Source organism: Stegodyphus dumicola, chromosome 8, assembly GCF_044657685.1.
Source record: "Stegodyphus dumicola isolate Sdum_Otavi_A_Nest chromosome 8, ASM4465768v1".
NCBI classification, from domain to species: Eukaryota; Metazoa; Arthropoda; class Arachnida; order Araneae; family Eresidae; genus Stegodyphus; species Stegodyphus dumicola.
Genome location: NC_140775.1, coordinates 26,626,204 through 26,651,983, shown reverse-complemented (window position 1 = coordinate 26,651,983; position 25,780 = coordinate 26,626,204).

The following is a 25,780-nucleotide window of genomic DNA, read 5'->3' as shown; positions in this document are numbered from 1 at the left end:
AATACTAAACTAAAGCAGTTAAAGTTTACGTAAACACCTACTGTAACTGTACATGTATACTTTGGTATTGCTGTATCAAATGTACTTTAAAGCTTTAACGAATTTTAACTGTCCTCTTCTTTGTAACTGTTTTAAAACCTGCAGCTCAATGCGCAATTTTTTTGACTAACTAGTTCTCTCTTTTTTAGTTTACTACTTATACATATATATATATAACATATATATGTGATGATAAAATTTAGTTTGGCAGTGTAAGATATAACAAAATATAATAGCTGTTTCAAAAAAATAATTGGCAATGTAACAATGACAGTAAAAACCATAATTTTAGTAATACTATTATAAAATTTATGATATTAAAATATAAGATATAATACCGAAAATTAATTATGTTTTGAACATTTTGAATTTTGTGATTATTCAAAATACATAATGTGTGTGCAAAATTTTTACAACTGCGATATTGTGTGCAAAGCCTTCCCTGAAAAAATATAATTATGTGGGCTCTAAAACATAAAGACTTTTGGACTGAAAATTTTTAATAGGACTCTAAAATCTTATCAAAGTTTATATTTTGCAACAATGGAAATAATTTTATTTTGCTCATAATTTCAGGATTTGTATTTTTTCAAATTATCTCTCTTCATGTGCTAATGCATTCTCTCTAATGCTTTTTCTTCCGCCCTTGAAAAGGGAATATGTAAGAATATGTAAAAAGATTAAATTAGCTGCGAAAATTAATTCCCTTCTGTATTCTAAAAATAGTAACCTCTATTTGCACTGCGTCATTTCCAGAAAAATCTATGTCATATGACTCTTACATAATTCTGATGATGTAAATGAAACTAAAACTCAAATAGCCAATAGTAATTTCACAGCAATATTAACCATCCAATAAAATGCATTGAGAACCAAAACTAACTCAGTCTGAATTAAGATTTCACTTTGAACATAACGCAGTTGCTTTCACCGCTTTGACTTAGCTGGACTTCTGTCTGTCTGCTCATTCTTTTTACAGCAAATCTATCAAAAATGTAAGCCTTTTGGAATAGGTACAATAAATGTGCCAACTTGTTTGTGGCAAAACATATTTACTGTTCTTATTCCTTGTGGATCGGCGTTTCAGCATTCTACGGCATCAAAATTCTAGCTGTTCATTGTAGATACAACCACCCGCGTTCTACTACAGAATCTATTACATATATATCATAACTTAATGCGTAGGAATAATTCGATACTTTAACAGCTCTCCGTCATGGTCGGAGAAGGATGTTTTGATGTGCCGCAGCTTGAAGTCTACGTAGCTAGATAGATGGATGCATGAACCACAAACTTCCAGATGTAGTCATTTCAAAGTATAATTTTATTCCATTTATAATTCACATCAGAATAATTTTGTAGACAAGGGATTTATCCAATCGTTTTCCAATACGAAATTTTACGTACACAGATTTTAAAAGTAAGACATAGGCATCTGAGAAGCGAAGCAACGCGGTGTTGGCAGAGCAGCACTTAGGGAAAGGAATTGAATGACGTAGTTTTACTGTGCCAAGAGTAGTTATACTAAGTCTGATGTATAAGTACAGCTAATCTGTGATTGAAATATAGATTGCTGTATAACATGAAAGGATCTCAAATTTGGGAGAAAAGGTGAATTTAGGGGAAGAGCACCAAATCTAGAATAGTTAATTTTGAGATTGCCAATTATTTTTAAAGCAGCTATCGTATTTTGTCATATCTTATATATACATATAAATACACACACACACACACACATATATATATATGTAATGTTTTTAGTTATTCCAACACATCGTGGGTGAATGGTGAGGCTATTCCATTTCACGTTTTGGCAGATGGTTGACGAAGCTGGGATGATTGCACCACGGATAAAAATGACGACTCAGGACTTTTCACTTTTAACAGCATATCTTTATTTTATTTTAGAGCAGATGATTTTTTCCAGATGAAGTTACTCAAATAACTTATTCAGTAATTGAATTATTAGATACGACTGACTTATAACGTTCTAACAAAGAAAGAGGAGCATAGCGGAGGCCTTAGCAGAGCGAAGGCGAGAAGGCATCTGTGTAGGAGAACTTATGACGCAGCATTTATATGAAAGGTTATGTAACAGAGTAATCTCTCGATAAATTGAGAAGTTCGAATGCCTAGTGAAAAGGAAATCATCAGTAAATTACCGTTTCGGAATTAAGCATTACAGCGGGTTCAAGGTCGATCTGAGTTAGTGTTTGCAAGTATGTGCGACAGAAAATTATTTGCACTTCCGCTTTTTCAACAGCTCAAAAATTATAACATTCATGTGAATCTAGGTCAGGACTAAATTATTTAATGTGCTGCGGATTCTATAGTTTTCATTTCAACTTTGGTTAAAATTTCTGCAATTTGTTTTGAGAAAATCTGAAATTCTTGTTCATTAATTTTTCTAATTTTTCATAATTATGTGTGAGCAAATTAAGTAACGAATTTTAAGATATTTAAATTATTCATAGGGAAGGATATTAAGATAAGTTTTTATGTTTTTGAAATTTTGTTGAGAATTTTGAATACGAATTTTATAATTATTCTAAAAATGAAGTAGGTGTAAAAAATAAGTGAAATTATTACAGATACTTTAATATGAAATTATGGTAAATTCATGTTAAATTTATGAGTGATTGTATGTTAAGTATAGTGTATGTCGACGGAGTACTGGGTTCCTAAGTAGAGGCTTGTAATTACCTCTGTACAGTTGTTCCCTTCACCCTCTTCAAGTAAGATAATGTTGGAGGCTCTCATTTTATGAGTGTGTGTAATTTTTTTTTATATTATTATACTTTTATTTATTGTGGAATATATTAGTGGAGTTCTCAAAGGCCAGTTACCTTATGCAAGGAACGGAAGCCTTTTCAAGTAAACTGCCTAGGCACCCTGGGCCACCAGTGCATAGAACACACTGGTTAGCTCAAGAGGACAACCCTATTGATGGATATGTTTGTTTAGAAGTATTGCGAGGCTTCCAGTTTGGTAAAATCAGGAATTGTAAATGAAAGATGATAACGGTGAAGCCATAAATTCTGAAAATCTTAATCCTATTATTTATGATGTTAAATTATTATTTATCAGTATGGAAATAAGTATCATAAATATTTATGAGCATTACATTTAATTATAAGTAATGATTATGTAAAAGTTTATTTTGTGATATTCTGTGATAATAAGAACCTTCCCTGAAGAATTATGATTATGTGAACTCTCAAACAAAAAGACTTTTGGACTGAAATGCTGAAAAATTCAATAGGACTCTAAAAATTAAAAATTTATTTAAAAAATTGATATTTATACGTTAAACTTTACAGGAGAAAAATGTTATGATTTATGTTTATTTATTTATTTATTATTTTTTTTACATTTGCTAGTGCTTTAACTCTTTCTCTTTAAAAAGGCTTCTCTGTCGCTACGCCTTTTTCTTTTTGAAGGGGGGAATATGTAAGATAAAAATATATGAATCAAAATTATAGTTTAAACAATAAACATTAATTCTTCCTCTTTATTCTAAAATCGTAATAACTTCTCTGCATTGCGTCATTTCTAGATCACTCTATGGCCCGCGCAGCTTTGATGACGTAATAATTAGGAACTGAAACTGCCATTGTAAACCAAAACTTCTCTCTTCGCCGTGATTCCATCTTTCATAACTACGCACTTCAGCTTTGCTCTCGACGATGGTAAGATGTAATTTCGCTGGCTTGCTTTCTATCTCAACAATATCAAAAATGTAAATCTTCTGTGGAAAAGCACGACTAGAGTGCCAAGCGATTGTGGCCACAAATATCAAGTTGCAAATAAAAATGGAATTAAAACTGCCTCGACTGCCAAGTTCTTTAGATATTACCAAGTTAGCATTACTAGCATACTACGCAATCAAAATCTTCTTCAATATGGGTCTAATCACGCATCTAGAGTGTTCTGTCTTTTCCTTTGCTTTTATTATGACATATATATATATATATAATGTTGTATGATCTTAAATCCATTTAGTGCGAATACAAGTTATTACTACTTGCGCAATTGCTGCGAAGTTAGTGAATAATAATTTATTTCCTAAACAGTATTGATTAATTGATTATATTATCTCCTAAGTTTAATTAAAGTAGAATTATTTTAAAAGTGTGAATCCATACTGGTAAGTTATATTTTAAAAGATGTTTTGAAGTAATTTGAAAGCAAAATGTTAATAATGTTTTAACGGGGACTGGAGTTAAATCATCACGAAGAATAATATTTCAATTGTAAAAGGAAAAATTAAAACATGTAATCATTGTCATTGATCGGAAATTAGTTGACTTTTCAAGAGGAACAAACCAACTCCCGTTCAATGAACAATAATTGATAAAAATACGTAACTACGAAAGTGTTTCGTCTTTACTCGAGTTATAAGTAAAAGCCAAACCGGCAATTCTAGTCAGGCCAAATATTTCCGCGATTAGTAGGAATTATGAACCAATGCTGATACTCAAAGAACTTATTCTTATGAAACATTTTAGTCAATTCAATTTGGAGTAAAAATATATTACTGTAGAGAAATCCTATAAAACTCGAGTAACCGTCCCCGACACTTTCATGTTTATGCATTTGAGTACTATATTATTTGTAGAAATTAAACATTGGAAATTGTCATTATGAAATCGAATTCAAAGTAAAGTTGAAATAAACATAGAAGATTATAAAAAAAGATAAATAATGCAAACTTTGTAAAAACAATCCAAAGAAAATATAAAAATAATATAAAAATAATATAGAAAATAATATAAATAAGATCAGTGAATGTACATGAAGATATAAAGGCCAGAAAAGGTATTAAGTAACTTACATTCTTTCTGATGGGGGAGTTGGCAAAGTGTTCTCTTCGTGTCTGACTCAGAAGTGTAGGGTGTCCGAAAATTCTTAGCGGCAGTAGGGGCTTTGAATAATATCAGTCGGTAAGACTTGGGTGAAGTAATTTATGGTAGTGGGTGGGACTTGGAATTCTTGAGGGATGTATTTTGTGGAGTTCTTATCTGAGAGAGACCGTCTGTTAATTTTTTTGAAAACACTAGTGAATGGAAATTAATTAATTTCTGGCTAATTGTCGTGTCGCAATGATTAAGAATTTAAGAAAGGAAAAAGGCATTTTCACTGTCCAAGAGCTAATAGACAGTCTAAAGGCATGAAATAGGCCCATTTTTTTAGTAACAGTATATGTCTGAAGACAATTAGCTTTTTACAATATATACAATTGAGTAATTACACTATATACAAATCTTCCAACTGACAGTCATCCAACTTATACCGCCTTCTCAGGTTTAGGAATAAATTATCATATCCCTATCAGTTAAATGATTTAGAGTGAGTATTTAACGCCTGCTCTTTTAAAGCAATGGTTGATAAATTGAAAGGGAATTAGATTATTTTTGAGAATTTTGATAAGGATCAAAATTTCACGTTGTAAATCTATTGTATCTGTGCATATAGTTTTAATTCGTTGTATTTGATTAATTATAGTATTGTTAATTACTTTTTTGGATATGTTGGATTTCCAATTTATTAATTTGTTAGTATTGAAATTGAAGTTTCTTTTTGCTTAATCACTGAGACACGACAATTAGCCAGAAATTAATTAATTTCCATTCACTAGTATTTTCAAAAAAATCTTAACAGACGGTCTCTCTCAGATAAGAACTCCACAAAATACATCCCTCAAGAATTCCAAGTCCCACCCACTACCATAAATTACTTCACCCAAGTCTTACCGACTGATATTATTCAAAGCCCCTACTGCCGCTAAGAATTTTCGGACACCCTACACTTCTGAGTCAGACACGAAGAGAACACTTTGCCAACTCCCCCATCAGAAAGAATGTAAGTTACTTAATACCTTTTCTGGCCTTTATATCTTCATGTACATTCACTGATCTTATTTATATTATTTTCTATATTATTTTTATATTATTTTTATATTTTCTTTGATTTGTTTTTACAAAGTTTGCATCATTTATCTTTTTTTATAATCTTCTATGTTTATTTCAACTTTACTTTGAATTCGATTTCATAATGACAATTTCCAATGTTTAATTTCTAGAAATAATATAGTACTCAAATGCATAAACATGAAAGTGTCGGGAAAGTGTCGGGGGAAAAGGGGGTTACTCGAGTTTTATAGGATTTCTCTGCAGTAATTGATTTTTACTCCAAATTGAATTGACTAAAATGCTTCATAAGAATAAGTTCTTTGAGTATCAGCATTGGTTCATAATTCCTACTAATCGCGGAAATATTTGGCCTGACTAGAATTGCCGGTTTGGCTTTTACTTATAACTCGAGTAAAGACGAAACACTTTCGTATTTACGTATTTTTATCAATTATTGTTCATTGAACGGGAGTTGGTTTGTTCCCCTTGAAAAGTCAACTAATTTCCGATCAATGATAATGATTACATGTTTTAATTTTTCCTTTTACAATTGAAATATCATTCTTCGTGATGATTTAACTCCAGTCCCCGTTAAAACATTATTAACATTTTGCTTTCAAACTACTTCAAAACATCTTTCAAAATATAACTTACCAGTATGGATGCACACTATTAAAATAATTCTACTTTAATTAAACTTAGGAGATAATATAATCAATTAATCAATACTGTTTAGGAAATAAATTATATATATATTTGCAAAGAAGAGGAATGTTTAAAAGCTATTGCTTAAAAGCACATTTGGTATAGTAGTTCCTGAGTAAAATAGTTACATGTAAAAACAACAAAAAATATTAAAGATGTTATAGGTTATCGCGTAAAAATTTAGTGGAAAAATTACAAGACGAGATAACTTCAGAATCAAAAACGGATGAGTAAAAACTAATAAATTTTAAATTAAAAATTTAAAATGTTTTAAACCATTTGCCATTTCAAAGTCAGTCCTTGTCATATCCGGTTCTTTGTGATGCATGCACTTACCTAACCAAAAGAAGTCTTTAGCCAGTAATAAACTTGAATTTCGCAAATCAGAATTTTATTTAACTGATAGAAATAATCTGGACTAAAGCTTAACTGACATTCATATAAGAAGCATGCTTAACATACTCATAAGAAAAACGTAGATGCTTCTTTCCAGTTTTTCTGTCCTGCTAACATATTTTCCACCTCTTTCACATCGCGGATATATTATAAGAATATGAAAATTATGAGATTGGGATTATTCAGTTATGGCAAAGCACACAAGGGCTATCTGCCTAAAGGGAGGGATGCCTTCCTAAAGGACTTTGTATACACGTTACACATGGGGAAAACCACGAAAATGCCCATGCAGCCAGCCCGTTCGCGGGATTCGAACCTCGGACCGAATTATCAGCGTTCAGCGTCTTTACCGCTCTGCCGCTGATAAGACTCTGAAAATTATGAACGTTATCACTGAAGTTCGAGTGCACATCTTCCATGAAACGACCGTTTATCCAAAAATGTTTTGACAAGAATAAAGAAGTATTCAACTGGCCATATAATGCTAATATTTTTATGCATGAGTTTTGGCACTGTGTTCTAGGGTAATATTTATATATATGTAATGCAAAAAAACTCTTCAAATCTAATTTAGTGCTTAATTATTATCTAGGACTTTATTACGATTAATTCCTTGTTTTTTTTCTATTGCCTAAATAGACATTAGTATGTAGAATAGTAATTGAAGGTAGAATTCCAATAGAATGCCAATATTTAAATAAACATAAAAAAACAGAATAGTGGTTAAAATGGTCTTACTGTGCAACATTTGGTATTGAGCACATAAATGCGTAAAGTGGCGTGAATATTGATTCTTGTATCGTAACTTAGTCCGATGATCACAGAAAATAACTTTGATGTGTCAGAAATTTTTAAGAAAAAAATTTCCTGTTCTGGTAGCGGTGAGAAAGTGCTAAAGTGATAACATCGGTTGATTCTTGGCCCCTCTTCCAGGAGGCATTTAACCCAAAATCTCGAATCTCCAAGGTTATAGGGGGTCAGCACCCCTGGTACCTACCTCCCCCTGCAGTCTCGTGCGTAGTCTGCCATAACATCCGGAGTTTTAGCAGTAAAAGGGTTAAACTTTAAACCACAAGAACTTTTCCATTTATCTTCATAACGGAATTCAACCGCTTCAACCGACCGAGAAATGTTACAAAACGGAATGTTTGCCGCAACTTTTGGGAGGGATAGGATTTAGAGGGAAAAAATGACTACATGAAAGGATTGGAGGAATAATAATGGAAAAAATAGATTTAGGGAGATCTGAAAGGAGTTAAGTTGGGAAAAAATGATGCGGAGGGAGGGGGAAAAGGACGAAAAATCGTTAACCTTTTAATTTTAACTTTGTAAGAGCGCGTGTGATCTGAGGGTCAAACTGTTGTTAAAAAAAAAGCGTATTTTTTTCTTTATAAAACCGGATACTGTATTGGAATAATGAGAGTTAGGTTTTGGTTTGAGTTTTCCTTTAAAAAAACTATTGAACGGGGTATAGCTTTTGAAGTGGTTTACCCCGTAAATGGTATTTTCTGAAATGACTTCAACGCAATATAATAAATCATTCGAAACTTAGATCTTTAACCGATGTTATAGAAGTAGGAAAACGGGAGGTACTAGGTTTTTAATAAATGATGGAACATCCGTGAAGGAAATTGAAAACTTCTTGGAACGTAATAAAATAAATATTATAAAATTTGATAAAGTTATTGTTAAAGTAAAATTTGTTATCTCTCTGCTGTTAATGCAAAGTACTGCAGTGTACAGAATATGGCATCGACTGCATATTTTAACGTGTTTAAAAGAGAACAAAAATGCTGTATGAATTTGATACGCCGTACGTTTTTTGGAAGAACGGTTATTAAATAACCTAAATACTACAGCTTGAGACAGAACTATATGACTACATTTTTCCTTAACTAAAACATTAAGAAGAGTACGTGATAAATTAAACTGAATTCAGGATTTTTTTTTCTTTAGTTCGGGAAATACTCTAAAAAATCATATCAAATAAACTACCAAACCGATATTAAGTTTTATTACACTGAAAAAGAGGTAGATTTATTCAGATTTATTTTACAAATGTTTAATGCGTCCATCTTTGCCAGTACAGTAGACATAGATACATCACTGAAGATAATATACTAGGGGGTACTGCATTGCTGGTTGTTTCTACAGTTGATTGAACACAGTGATGATCGTCTCTTTCAGTGGGACTGTAGTTTGATTCCTTACCCCATGTCAGAGACCATTTGCGAGAATATTTCAATCAAAATTTGTTACACAGTTAGAAAGCAGTTACAAGTCACAATTAGATATCAGATAGAAATAGAGTCAAGATGAGAGATCTGAATTACAGTAGATACATATGCATCAATGAAGATAATGTACTAGGGTATATTATAATACTGGTTAATGCCACAGATAAATGAAAACAATAAGGATCATCTCTTTCAATAGACACCTGTTCGACTATATAGCAGAGCTATAGCAGAGCCCACCAGCAGCCGAGCGGTAAAGACGCTGAACACTGATAGTTCGGTCCGAGGTTCGAATCCCGCGGCGTTTTCGTGGTTTTTCTCATGTGTAACATGTATACGAGCCAGTTTCCCTTAGAACGTCCTCCACGAAGGCATCTCTCCCTTTAGGCAGATAGCCCTCGTGTGCCTTGCCATAATTGAATAATCCAATCCAATCCAATCCCTATAACAGAGATTATGATGGAGACCATTTGCGATAGTATTTCCATCAAGGCTTGCTACACAGTTAGAAGCCAGTTACAGATCAAATTACACATTAGGATTAGAGTTCAGGACTAGATGAGAGATCAGGATCAGAATTATAGACACAGTTAGAGATCAGGTTAGCTCATTAAGGTGAATAGGATGCACAGGATAAGGATAGGATGCGTTAATGTGGTGGTCACTCCAATATTCCGAATTAATCACATGTGAGAATTGTCGCTTCGACTTTCCGCTCATCTCCAAAATCTTCAAAACCGTATTATGGATGCAGCGACTCTTGTTGAACGTGAAACAGTGGAACGCATATGGGACGAAATGGTTTATCGCATAAATTTCATTATTTTAGCAAAAGTAGGCATATTAAGCATTTGCGAAATGTTTCAGTAAAGCTTGGTGACTTTACCTTCATTTAAGTGCAGTAAAATTCTGCATCGTTTGCGTAGTTCATTTGTTATGAATTTCTAAGCAGTTATCCGGAATTTTGAATAACCTAAATGTTTCGTAATATAGGCTTATTTGATTACATACAAAGATTAATTTAAATTATGACTAAAACCAGAATTGATGAAAATCATTTGGGAAGCAATTTTTAATTCTTTTCCTATTTTAGCCATTAACTGAACATTTCTAAAATAAAATAAAATAAATAAACAAATGAAATCCATGGGCCGGTGTCCAGCTTAATTATGCACATATTGTGCTTTATACATTTATCATTGTTTTTAATCAAACAAAAAGAAGTAATTTTTGTTTAATTGTCTAAAATAAAAATGAAAGAAAATTTATTTGCATAGTTAGGACCTATATAAATAAAGTTTAATTAAATCGTTTTATTTTTTCTTGAAATGAGAATAATGTTGAGTATTTAAGCAAACAGAAAAATTGGTTTCCTTCTTCAGCTTTGTCAGTAAGCTTCTTCAGCTCTGCCAGCTTTGTTCTCGGATTTCTTAGTAAGTTTTATTTTGTTTAAGAGAAATAAAAATTTTTACCCGAATTTTCCGATTATCCAGACAGACTGCAGTTCCATTCAGTATGGGTAACTGGATTTTTTATTGTCCATTTGTTTAACATTTTATAGCCACTAAGATACTGTTGTTATAGTATGATAATCTATAAGATATGGAATAAATGTTTACTATGCGATCTGTAGCCGTGATTGGTGTCTTATTACGCAAATATATTTTATGACATACGTAATAAAAATCTGTTATTATTAATCTATTAATATTCTTATTAAATCCAAAGGCAAACCTTTTGCTGCATTCATATTCAATATAAATCACTTAAAGGTAATAGTTAGTGATGAGTTTCGTAATGCTGTGAGACAAATTGGAGAAATAATCATAGTCTTTATATTATAATTTATTGGTCAAACTATGGGTGAAAACTTTCAAACCTTTCCTGCTCCACTGCATTCTATCTTTCGAAGTTATAACTACGTTTCGTTAATGTGCAAATTAAAAATTTTCTTTCAATCCTTTTAAGAAACAAGTAGGAAAATTATAAATTGCATTAATTATTTTTTTTTCAAAGCTATACAATTAAAAGGGGTTTTGGTATTTCTTTTACTTTTTTTCACTTTCTTCTGTTAAAGAAACATATGGATAATGTATTTTAATAAAAATATTTTTAAATATATCATACCACAAATAAATTTGGTAGATTAAGATCTGTTACTTAAATCCTACTGCATTAATAATAATAATGCATTTTCTAGTTCGAGCTTCAGAAAATAACAAAGGTGAAGCTCAGTTTGGTACTGATTTCAATTTAAAAAGCTCAGTGTGTTAGAAGAAATATTCGAATTTGTTTCGAAATGCATTGAGTGTTCTAGTTTAAAATTAAACCGTTTCAAACGAATAATACGAAGACTGCATTCGCTCTGAGCTTCACTATACAACAGTCGTTTACAAGACATTAAAACCAGACAAGACTGAAATTTTGTTAGTTTGTAAAACTTAGGCCAGTGGTCTCAAACTAAAATTGCATGCAGACCGAATATACGATCTCCTAAAAACATATTTGAAACTTGAAATTTGGTATCTTCAAGACATTTTTGTTGCTCCTACATATTGACCTTTTTCTTGCTCATATTGACAGCTAAATATTAAATTTTCAAACTGATATTTATTTCAAATAATTATAATATGTTTAATTTTTCATTAAATAAGTTATTTTAGTTTACACTGAAAATAAGCAGATTAAGAATTTTTTTAAGTTTTCAGAGCGGAACAAGTCCTTTTAAGTTGGACAATAAATAATGATAACCTAGTCTCTTTCTCTTATTTATTAATTTTTTACGCAGAAATAAAAATACACAAATTTGTAAACATTGTAAAAAACATTAAACTTTTTCGTTTCTCAGTACAGCTTGGTTTTTGATGACGTTTTGATTGACAAAATGATAATGTTGGAAGCCTCGGAAAGAAATTATTAGAAATTATCTTTATCACGGATTGTAGATGCTCAGGAGTCGATTGGGTTCTTATTAATTTTCTACTATGAAGAAAATGCTGTTCACATATAAATGTGTTCCCAATAAAGCGATTATTCTTAATGCAAAAATTCGAAACTGAGCTTGTTTATTTTTTGATAAGCGCAAATAAAAATTAATAAATTCAGTATCTTCAAATCTTTGAGTAAATTTATATCACACTTAAATTATTAGCTCCGATCTTCTGGCGCGTTATAAACATTCGCTTTCAATGGTAATCTAAATAATATAAACTCCTGCTTCAAATAAATAAAATCTTGAAATCTCTTTGCAACAGCATATTTTCAACTAATATAAATTTGAAATATATTCTCGGGTTGCATAAAATTGTTTCGGGAGCCACATAAGACACGCGTCCCTTCAGTTTTAATACCTTTGCCTTAGGCCGTATATTTAGATATACTGTTTTATAAAATGAATTTCTGTGGCTTTTAAGCATTAAGTAGAATAAGTGTCTATAGAACTCATAAAGTATTTTAAATAATGCATGAAAGATAAATCTACGTTAAACTAAGGGTGGTTTTTTTTAACCTAATTTTAAATTTTACATTATTGTTATTAAATAATGTTATTTAAATTTTACATTATTATTACACTGTATGATATATTATTGTGTTTCTCATCTAATTTTAAACTTAGATCAATAAAAGTGCATAACACGCGGCTAAGAAAACAATTAGAAAATTCAGACATTTGTATAAAGGGGTTACCCTACCAAGATAACTTTATTTCCACATATATGTCAACTAAATTAAAATTAGGAGATAAATTTTAATTTATGTCGGTGATAAATATTGTTACGAATTTGGTATTTAAAAAGCTAATGCTAGTTCAATTATAAATTAAATGGTTTTATTTCTCGCGCAGTGCAGCGCGTGACGAATATTAAAAGAAAGCTAAGCCGGAAAAATTAAAAATACAAGAGCGCGTGCGTTAAATAAATAAATATCTCTTTTTGATTTCGAGAAAGTACTGGAAAATTCTAGCGCGTGATTTTAAAATCTTATAAAAGGAGGAAAACATCTCAGTTTGTAGCAGTTGCTTAGTTTGTTGTTGTTTAGAAAACTGCCGTTGTTGATTATAGCGAATTCGCGGATCAGCGTTCTTTAGCTGTTTTGAATTACGTTCTATTGTACATTTAAGTAGTTAAAAGATAACTACTGTGAGATATTGTGATACTGCATGATAATTTGAGAAAATTTAAGCATTTTTGTTGTGATAATAATAAATTTTTGTTCATTTTTCGTCGGACTTGTGCATTCATTTCATAACGAACCAGTACGCACGCAACAATTTTTGGTGTCAGAAGTAAGATTTGAATGCCAATAACAAGAGGGATGGAAGAACAATTGAGACAGCTCATTACTGCTTTTGCTGCTTTCCAAGAAAAGATGGAAGCTGGCCAAACATCTTTTAAAGAAGAAATTAAAGAGAAAATGGATGCTTGTCAAAGGTCCGTTAAAGAAGAAATGAAATTGGGCCAGGAATCCCTCAAGGAAGAAATGAAAACGGCACAGGAACAAATGAAGTTGGGCCAGGAATCCGTTAAAGGAGAAATGAAATTGGGCCAGGAATCCGTTAAGGAAGAGATGAAATCTCTTAAAAATGAGATGAAAGCAGGTCAGGACGAAATGAAAAGAGAAATTACCTGCGTAATAGAAAATAAATTTGAGGCTATGGAAGGCAGAATAGACGCGGTTGAAACTAAAGTTGGACAAATAGAAGAAAGAGTTTCTTCGGTAAAAGAACAAGTAGAAGAAAGAATTTCTTCTGTAAAAGAACATATAGAAGAGAGAGTTTCTGCCATCGAACAACAAATTGATGATAGGGTTTCTGCTGCCGTCGCCAAAGAAGTTGACAGCCTAAAGAAGTGCATAGCGACGGTAGGAAACAATTCTGAAGGTTTCAAATTTTTATCGATGCCTGCTCGTTCCGTTCTGAAGCTATCCACATATGATGGGAAGACATCCTGGCAAGTGTATAAGACCCAATTTTCTATAGTTGCGGATGCGAATGGATGGGATTCCCAAGCTAAGGCCTGTCATCTCGCCGTTTCTCTGCGAGCAGACGCAGCGGATATCCTGCAGACGCTTCCCGAAAATCAAAGGCTAGATTTCGAAGCTCTATCCGGCGCTTTGGAGCTGCGCTTCGGCGAGAAATGTTTAAAAGACTACAGCAGGCTCCAATTAAAATCTCGTCAACAGAAGCTCACCGAAACGCTTCAGGAGCTCGCCACGGATGTTGAAAGGCTGTCACATCACGCCTTTTCGGAGTGCCCGACAGAAACAAGGGAAATCCTGTCCCTGCAATATTTCATCGATGGCATCCGGGACCCTGAAATACAGAAAGCACTGCGAATGGCGGATGTTAAAGATCTGAAAAGCGCTTTAGTGTATGCCATGAAATTTGAGGCAGCCCAGCAAGCAACTCTTAGGGATAGCTACCCAGTCAGAGCTGTGCGAGTCCACGACCCAGGGGACCAATTGATGGCTCGTTTAGATGATTTATCCAGACAAGTCGATGCTTTGATACGGAGTAGCAGTGAGAACAAAGTGGCTGTAAGATGTTGGAGATGTGGTTCTGAAGGTCACCTACGACGGCATTGCAGAAAACCCCAGGGCACGGATAATAAAACGGATGAGTTGACAAGACCAGTGAATGCTTTAAGACGGAATAGTGGTGAAACAAAACCGACCCTAAAGTGCTGGAATTCCGGTGTTGAAGGCCACCTACGAAGGAACTGCAGAACTCCCCAGAGCACGGAAAATAAGGCATACGATTTAAACAGACAATTAAATGCCACGGCAAGGAAAAGGACTGACAAGAAACCAAAGTGCTGGAACTGTGGAGCTGAAGGCCACGTACGAAAGAATTGCAGAACACCCCAGGGTACGAAAATTGAGACAATTTCTGAGCAACGACGCAGGAAACAAATTAATGATCATATCAAGGAACGGAGGTTGCCAGATAATGAAAAACCCTGTTTTAAAGCGCTTAAGATCTCTATAGTGAGTGGCAACAATAACGGACTGTCCATCAATGGGAATATCGATGGAGTTCCTTGCAATATGATCATTGACACAGGAGCTAATGTTACCATCATTAGGAAAGATTTAGCTGAACAGTTTAAAGATAAACTTATTTGGACGCCATCCTGTGTTACCCTTCAGACTGCGTCTGGTGACAAGATCGACATAACTGGGAAGTTAAACGTAAACATCACGTTTGGAAGTGCCGCCTACCATCACACGGCATATGTGGCGGATATTACAGATCCATGCATACTCGGATTAGACTTTTTAAGGAAATACAATTTTTCCTTAGATTTCAAAAACAATAAGCTGCTTTCAGCATCTGATGGCATGACTATCCATCCTCAAAAGGGATCCTCGCCTGGAAATGTCGACGCCTTGTCCGAAAGATCGAGCTCGGGAAGCTGCCGAAATCATACCAGGGTCGAAAAGAAACTCAAGACTACAAGCTATTCTCCATCCCAGAAGCTCTTCGGTCGAGACCTTCGTCTGCCTTGTGACCGCCTGTTTAGTCTCCCTACGGATGCGCCTTCATCGCCTGAGGAACACATCCAAGATGCCCAGGCCCAGTTTGAGGGGATGCACCGTTCTGCACGAAAGCGAGTCAACTTGGCGACGGAGAAAATGAAGATCAGATGCGACACAAGAGCTACTAGACAGAGATCCAGCAAAGGAGACAAGGTGTGGTTGTGGAACCCAATTCAACGAAAAGGACTGAGTCCTAAATTACAGTCACCTTCGGATGGTCCATATACAGTGCTGAACACGAATGACGTCGTGGTTCGGATCCGTGAGTCTTCGAACTCTTACGACAGGTTAGCTTATGGCCATAGTACGTAATGTAAATAATTGTAAATAGTATCAGACCATGGTCCTTTTTGTTTATAAATTTGTATTTAGTATTTGTTTTGTATTTAGTATTTGATAGCATTTGATTTGTTTAAGTTAGTTATTGCATTTATTGTTTATATTGTTTGATATTGTAATGTAATGTTTATGCCTCAGTTGCATTTATGCCACAGTTGTAAGTTTAGCTTCCTGTCCAGGGATTGTACTGCCCGGGACGTGCAGTCCTTGGGAAGGGGGCAGTGTTACGAATTTGGTATTTAAAAAGCTAATGCTAGTTCAATTATAAATTAAATGGTTTTATTTCTCGCGCAGTGCAGCGCGTGACGAATATTAAAAGAAAGCTAAGCCGGAAAAATTAAAAATACAAGAGCGCGTGCGTTAAATAAATAAATATCTCTTTTTGATTTCGAGAAAGTACTGGAAAATTCTAGCGCGTGATTTTAAAATCTTATTAAAGGAGGAAAACATCTCAGTTTGTAGCAGTTGCTTAGTTTGTTGTTGTTTAGAAAACTGCCGTTGTTGATTATAGCGAATTCGCGGATTAGCGTTCTTTAGCTGTTTTGAATTACGTTCTATTGTACATTTAAGTAGTTAAAAGATAACTACTGTGAGATATTGTGATACTGCATGATAATTTGAGAAAATTTAAGCATTTCTGTTGTGATAATAATAAATTTTTGTTCATTTTTCATCGGACTTGTGCATTCATTTCATAACGATTCAGTACGCACGCAACAATATGAACAAATTAAGCTTCTTTTACTATACTAAAATAAAGCAGAAAAATTTGCATAACAAAATCTATAACCAAATTTATTTATTAAGCTAAGACCTGAAACTAAAATAAACGCATACCCTTTCTTAATCACGTTATATTATTTAAATTTCTCTAAGTTCAGTTTGTATATATAAAGGGAAGAGTCAGTCTGTCTGTGTAAAATTAAACATGCTAAGCGTAAGCTAATCCTTCATGCTAAGCGTAAGCTAATCCTTCATGCTAAGCGTAAGCTAATCCTTCATGCTAAGCGTAAGCTAATAAACCCAGGGCAACGAAAGTTGGTACATAGGTGCATCTAGACAAGAGCCTTGGCACCTCGAAGCGATGTTTTTTAAAATTCGAATGAAATTTTTTATGTTTTTTGATGAAATCGCATCAAATCGATAATTCAACAGCAACAATGGCACGCAGCCATTGTTGCTGATATATCACTGTTGCCATTGTTGCTGATATCAGCCCTGTTGCCACTCGAAAAAATGAGGGCTATAATTCTGTTCAGTTTTTAAATTTAATGTTTCTCTTGGATACCGAGGACTTTTGTGGAGAGAAGTGAACGAGAAGTTGGTTAATTTATTTATTAGGATAATTAATATTTGTATTAAGGGATACTGCTTATTTCATTGTAATTTTTTTCATATGTAGTACATTTTTATTGAATTTTCTTTGATAAAATTGTTCTGCAGTAAAATTTTGTACAGTTTTTTAAATTTAATGTTTGGTGCTCCCTTTAGGGTTGCGGGAAGGCGTTTTTCAGAGCCAGGTCTATATACAATATTTATCAGCTTTTTCATTAATGCTTACAGGCCTCACAATTTGTCGAATATTATATGTAATTTTACATGTTCCTACATATTCATCTTTATTAATCTAATAACTTCTTTAAAAATATTGTAATGTACTGTACTAACATTGAGTCTTAGTTAAACCAAAGAAAATGTATATAAATTAATACACGCATATTAATACGCATTAGGTTGAATTAATACATGTAAATATTAATAAAAAACCTCTACATAAATTAATTATAAGCTAAACTTTACTTAGCCTGAAACATAGTACAATCATTATGAATATTTATGTCCAGATGTTTGACGTTCCGTTGTACGTGGATGAACATTTCACAAGAGTTGAGAAAAGAAATTAAAATGAAAAGTGCCACAGATTTTCAAGTAGGTTCTTGGATAAAGCAAACATTTTCCCGACTTCAGAAATGCTGTTACATGGAAGTTGACTGGTGAATTTTCTGGCACATAGTCTAAAATAATACACCAAATATATAGTGAATACCATTTTTGTTTAACGTTAGAATAAAATCGTGAAAAGAATCAAAATAATGTTTTGATGGCAGTTTATTAATATTATGATAACAAATAAACTAGAAAAATTACAAAACCATCTAAAATATTATATATGAGAATTGTTTAATGCTGTGATGAAAAGACGACTGAAATTCACCGAGTGAATTCAAATATAAAACCAGTTTAGATAAAATAATAAAAAGCACTCTTTCTTAAACACTAAAGTAAACTAAAACTGACATCTTTCCTAATTTAAATTGTCAAGGGTTATATGTGATTTATTGAAATACCTTATGCGAAGACCTGTTTCAAGCAGACTATTTTAAAGATAAATTTCTGTTACAAGTGACACGCGAAAATATTATTCGAATTAAAAGAAAAAAAAAAAAAAAAACATTATGCGTCAAGAGAAGGAAAGAAATGTACATAGATCAGATTTTCATTTTTTGTGGAAATATGACATCACTTTGTTGTAAAAAATACAATATAAAAATAGAGGAACTTGACTTCTTGTCTTTTCCCAGTTTTCGATTTCAAAAGCTTAATTGCCCTCTTACCATTCACTTGAATTTTCTTGTTATTCTTTAGAGCCACTTTTTATTTTTATACTTGGAGCTATATGCTTCATACAGAAAGTCAAGTTGTGAAGTTGTGTATGCTCTTTCCACTGAATTTAGTTCCTTTGATTTATACTTTATGCATTATTGAGGCACTGATACTTATTTTTAATTATTTTTGACACTGTTGATATACTGTATACTGATACGTATTTCGAATATTAATTACATTTTATACGGATTTATTGAAAATTTACTTTGAATAAATCTTTCTTTGTATTTGGTGTACATTTACTTGGATATCTCCATTAATGGGCATTCCATTTCGCTACAAACTTTAGATTTCACTGATGTTTTGACACTTGTTTTGGTTCAATTCTTTCTTTGTAGTGGTTTTGGTTTGATTATTCGATTGTTACAAAAGAAACAAGGGTTGTTTGCCCTTGAACAAATGTATTCATGGAGAATTTTTTAAAGGAAACTAGCTCGTACTCAGGTTAAATTTGGTTAAAATTGCAAAACATCCTGTAAAGATTTCGTTAGGATTTGAGCTCGTATTAAACTTTCAGCGTTCAGCTGCTTTTCCGATCGGCCGCTGATAGACTTTTTTTAAACCTTCATCACACTTTGTATCTTCTTTATTTAAAAAAGAAAACTCATTGCCTATTCCTAAAAATACGTTTCGAAATGAATTACTTTAAAAAATATTCAAATAACGAAATAACTAGTTAAAAGTTTATAGACTAAACAAGCCCTTCAAAATTTTCAGATAATATTCTTTCCTATTAAAAAATCTCTTAGTTGGTGTTTTGAATTCCATCTTTCAGAATTAAAACTTTACATTTCTAATGATCAGAATTACTTTTAATTCTAAAATATGTTTTATAAATTCCAATGCGTATTAAATATGAATAAGCTTAAATCAAAATATATTACTATCATACATGCGACTTTTCTGACAAAATATTTTTTCATTCAGAAAAAGATCGAAACAGATTTTCCGATTTAAAATCAAAGTTGAAATTGTGCCAATCTTTGTTTTGCAAATATTTTAAGCAGGGAATAGTAAGTAATGATCGCAAAAAAATGGTAGATATCTAATAGAAAATGCATCACAAAATTTTGAACTTCGGCATTTGATTCGCTATTATAATGCATCACACGGTACTGAATAAAGTTACAAATGAACACATAATCTCAAAAACTTTGCTTATAACCTTCAAACTTAAACAACAAAAAATTTACTTTTACTTTAAATATGTATATTTGACAATGAAGCAAAACCAGAATTAAGATCTGTGATGCACAATTACGTTATGAAAGTATTTCAAAATTAAATAAAATGGTTCAAAAAATAATTTCTTAACACTGTTGTTTTGAAGAATATTATACATAAAACAAGTACTGATACAAAAAATAATAATAATAATAATAATAATAAAAAATCTGAAAGTTTTCAGATTTTACATTACACCCAAGAGTTCGTTTTTTTAGCTTTTTGTGTGTTACCTTTATTTATTAAATATCATGTTCTTTGCACTTAAACCATAAAGTTTAATTCAACAGCAATATCATAAAATAATTTTTAAATGAGCATACCCTTTAGAATTTCCGATGCACTGCCTCGCGCGCTGGAGATAAAAAAGTTTTTTTTTTCCCGGATAGTGTTGCCATTGCTCGCTTTGAAATCCTTCAATTTGTTAATAAAAAATATGAAATCGATAAAAACAAATTTTTAATTCCAAATTATGGCTTCCAGATGCCCATATTCGGTGGAAAATTACGTTATTCAAAATCGATGGCTCTAAATACCGTTGTTTTATTATAATGCGAGAAAGATGCATACATGTATGCAGATTCTTCATTATTTAATTTTTTTAAATATTACACAGGGCGATAATGTTTGGTGACAACAACCTGAAAAGTGAATCGACATTTATAGCAAATCAGCGCAAAATGCCAAAACGAAATTAATAGTCCTTCTGGGCAAATTGCCCCTTTGGACAGCAACAACAAAAAAAAAAAAAAAAAAAAAAAAAACTTGCAATTCGAAGCCGGACTTAAAGGCATTACTTGCACATAGTTACTTCAAACACACAGCAGGGAATTAATTTCTGAAGACGAACCGATTTTTGTGAAAAAAAGCAGAAAATAGCGTTGTCATAATAATTACATTTCCTAAGAAATTTCACTGTGGCAAATGCCTAAAATACAGAAATATGACATAGTTAAATGTTCTCATCGCCCACACTGATCGCTGAGAACATCGTGGGGCATTATCTTTTTACGGATGACTATTAATCATAATGAAAGCCCTTGGGTGAGTTCGGCAACTCAACTGAAGGAGTTTTGGAATACTCTAGCCACTTACCTGTTTCGAGTTCTCTTTCATTCAGAAGTTAGTTTTTGTGTTATATTATTTAATGCGATCTTCATTCATATATACTTGATAGGAAAAATTATGAGATCAAAATTTGTAAATGTTAGATTAAATTTATTAAATACTTTTAACGTATACCTATTTTAAAGCAGATAAAATTTCTTAAATACTTTTAAAAATACCTATGTTAAAGATGCGTGATTTTTCTGTAAAATCATCAAAATAAATTAATTTTCATTTTAGAATTTAGAAAGTTTCATATAATATAAAATCTCAACAAACAGCTCCCTAAAATGTAATGATTTTGACAAGGAAAAATTATGGACTAGTTGCAATTCATAGATAATTTCTGGCATTTAATAAAATGCAACGGAGAATATAACGCCATTGAAAACACTTTAGTGGAATGCATTGATTCAAAAATGTATTGAGGCATACAAGACACTTTGAAACATTCAGTTATAGAAATTCAGTTATTATTCCAAAACTAAGTACGTTTTTATTGTTTTATACATCCAAATACTGTGCTAAACCTGTTAAAATAAATAAAATTAAATAATATTGATAATTAAATTAAATGTTTTAAATAGCTTCTATTTAAATACGAAACTAAAGTTAAAATTGTATTGGGGCATTGAGGAAGTAAACTAGGTAAAGAAAGAATTCTGGCGTTTTTTATTTTGTAAAACACCTTTAAGAAGGATTTTAAACTAGGAAAAGAAACATTTTAAGGCTGAGTAACTACTTTGCTAACATGGGTCGAAGACATACTGTAATTTCTTCTGACGGGAAAAAAATTTACAGTTTTTCGTTGAAATTATGAAACATCCGTAATAAAAATACACGAATTAATGAATGTAAGCAAATTTTATGTTCCTAATATAATTTCGGAATACCGTAAAACAAATTTGGTCCCTGAATGCAGAGAAAAATGAATTGTTAGAAATATTATTTGTAATCTTAAAACCAGTAAGTAGTATGTGTAGTAAAATTTACTTAGGAAGTCTGACTAATGTTCAACAAGCCTTCTAATGAAGAAACTGTAAGGAATATTTTATGAAAATATAACTTGTTTCATGAAGCATGACCAAATGCTTCATGAAACCAATTTACGTTGCGCCAATGAGGAGTTCGGGCAGAAATTAGGGTCCCTACAGGTCACCAAGGATTTTGGCCTCAAATTTTGCCACTGAATCTGTGTTGAGATTTTCGAGAGACACTGGCATTGCGATTTTGCACCGATCACAGCTCGTGTGGCAAGGCCTTCTCGTATAAATCTGGTCTCATCAGACAACGAAACAGTGTCAAGAGACTGTAACTTGTTCCTGGTGGTGTCAAGCATCAATACACGAACTCTACTCAATAGGAATAGTAGGGTAAGAGTTGTACATTCTGTACGTGAAAGGAATGCTTGCTTTTTTTTCCAGCGGGAAGAGTTTTCTACACCATCGTGTGCTAAGCCTGGAGTTCAGCTTCAAAGCCTCGTATTCTTGTCAATGAAAAATTAGCAAACCTTTGCAGTACGCATTCTTTCATTTTAGGTGTGCTCACATCGAGCAGTTCCCAAAACCCTACCTCGCTGTCTTCAAGGAACACTTCTCTCGTAGTCATTACTCGATCTTGGGGAACGTGATGCCAAGTTTTCTGATACTGCTCTTAGTGCATCTGCTACGCCATGCACTCAATGCCACCTATTCGGCCTTAGATTAAATGCATATTAGCGTGTTCCTTATTCATGTAATCATCTATGTCATTCCCGAAATAAGCACACAAGTAATTGTTTCATGTCTTTGCCACAGCAATGGCGGCACCTTCACCAGCGTAACATTTCACAACGTTGCTTACATCAGACAGACTCAAACTAGGAACGAAGTGAGTTATCAATCGATTGCTACTTTCTATCTCTTCTCTTTGTCAGATTTGTTTTCGTAATTTTAACCAATTAAACAGGTTTTAATAAGCATGTTTTATAACAATTACTGTTCCTCTAGTTGCTTACTATAACCTTTCTGAGTTTCTCGCATCATTTACAAAACATCCTGTACGCATATTTTCATGGTTTTCTCCATGAGTATCCAGCTTCCTTAAGAAAAGCATTTCCAAAGCAGACTGTCCCCATATGTTTGGACATAATAATTATCTGAATATATTCCATCAGAAATAAATACACCTTTTGTGTTTTTCAGCCTTCTAGTAAAACGGTTGTAAATGGTTCAAAACAGCTGTTTCTCGCAGTATGAGTTGTTTGTTATTTTCTTTAGGGTTAAAACTGTTAATTTCCTATAAGGTATTCTGCTACCTCAAAGTCTGGAAGCTATTCTGCTTCTTCAAAATCTTTGTGTATTAATTTTATTATTTTTTTCGTGATGTTATTCCTTTCTGTATTAGAATTAGATTGAATATTTCAATAACGCAAAGGATGCTGATTCAGTTTTGTAACAACTGGATTATAGATGGACGTTACAGATGACCATTCCTTTAATGCTACATCCTATTAGACAATGATAATTATTTCCAGAAAAGCGAAATGAGGTAGCCTTCACTACTTTAGAGCATTCTTGCTTATTTTTTTTTAATTCTAATGTTTGTAACCTAAACTAAATACATTAAGTTAATATAGAAATACTGTGAGCGAAATTATAGGACTGGATAATTAAACGAATTCAGAAAAATACCTGTGTCAAAACATTTTGACTTCATGATAGTATGCGAAACAATTGACTAAGAAGCAAGTAGAATTATATGTAATCCAAACATTTGGATTTTTAAGGATTACAAAATAATGATGCTAAATATAGCATCAAAAAAGCGTTCACGTGAGACATTTTCATGGGACATTTTAGCTAATACTTTGAAGTTTATGCCAAAAACTTGCCGAGAAGAACAAAGTATCTCTCTATATAAAATATATGATAAATATACCTCCTGTTTTGAAAAGCAAGGCCACCGTGCGTGACATAATACAACTAGTTTCAATAAACAGCACTTTTTTTTTTTCCTAATCCGAACTACGATTGCATAGGAGTGAGTTGTTCACCTGTCGTTAAGTTGTCACGTGTTTGCAGGAACCCCTTGGTTCCGAGCGGGGGGTATAATGGTGCAAGATTGCCACCCTCAGGTAGATCGATTTGTCATTTCTTCTATATTTCAGCTACATTTCTTTGTAGAGAAAACTTGCAATGCATACATAGCTCATATCTCCATTTTTAAAACCAAAGATGTTAGTATCAAATACCCGCATTTATTTACCACTTTTATATTTTGAAAAAGTTGAAAAGTTATGTCCTTCTAGGTAAAAGTGAACGTTGTTCATTAGTTTTGCACTTTATATCGTTAATTTAAATTTATTCGTTACAATTTATTTAAATAAAAATTCAATTAAAACAAAGATGGAATTTTTTGCCGTATGAACTTGTAAAGTATTTCCTACCTTCTTGCAGCATACCTGTGTGGTGTAATTGAGAAGCACTTCCGGCCCACAATCAGAAGGTTCGAAGTTAGAATCTCGGGAAGGCGTTGCCCATTTTTCACCGAAATAAACTGCCGAATGGTTTCTAGAAACTTTCTACACAAAGTATCATTTTATTGTTTTGTTTTTCGATTTTATTATTCATTTATTACCTATGTAAATGAATAAAAGTAGAAATTCTTTATAGGAATCATTTAGTAATTGGCTTCTAAAAAATAAAAATGTTACATTTTAGTTAAATTCTTTCAAAATCTACTTTTTCAAATAACTAGCAACCAAGCAGCTCCTGTTTGTCAAATACTAAAGGTCTGCCTTCTGCTTTTTAATGAACAGTTCTAATTACTCGTTAATGAAAAGCAGTGACCTTTCTCTATAATGTACATATATTATTTTCAAAAAAATTAGAAACCCATTGATCTTAAATTTTAGCTCCGAATTTGAATTTATAATTATGTAGATATAAAACAAGTTTTTACCATTTTAGACAGTGTAAAATATAACGGTGCTCAAAAACACAAAGCTTGCAGACTCGATTACAGACTCGATTCACATTGCATAAACGAACTGATATTAGAGTTCCTTTTTTATTAACATTTTTTTTATTTTATCCTATACATAAGACATTTGAAAATGCATTTATATTGTTAACATTTAGATATATATTCATAGTCCTTTTCGCATACGTATCATTTGAGAACAACCTAAGGTCAACTAAGATTATCCGTTATCAGAGCTACAGATAGGTTAGGTTATTTAATTACGGCAAAGCCTCGAGGGTTATCTGCCTGAGGGATGCTTTCGTGGAGGACTTTCTAAGGGAAACTGGCTCGTACACACGTTACACATGGGGAAAACCACGAAAATACCCATGCAGCCAGCCCATTCTCAGGATTCGAACCTCCGACCGAACTACCAGTGTTCAGCGACTTTACCGCTCGGCCGCTGGTGGGATAGATAGGAAAAAATTGCACTTGCTGCAGTACTTGCCGATGGGTTATCATCGGCATCGGTATATTTCATCCTATCTGTTTATTTTTTTTAATATCCTAATCAATCTCAAAAGCATACTTATTTTTCTATTTATAAACTAATAAAACTGCTATTCCATGTCTTCATTAGAAAAGAAATAATTGGACAACATTTCCTTCCGA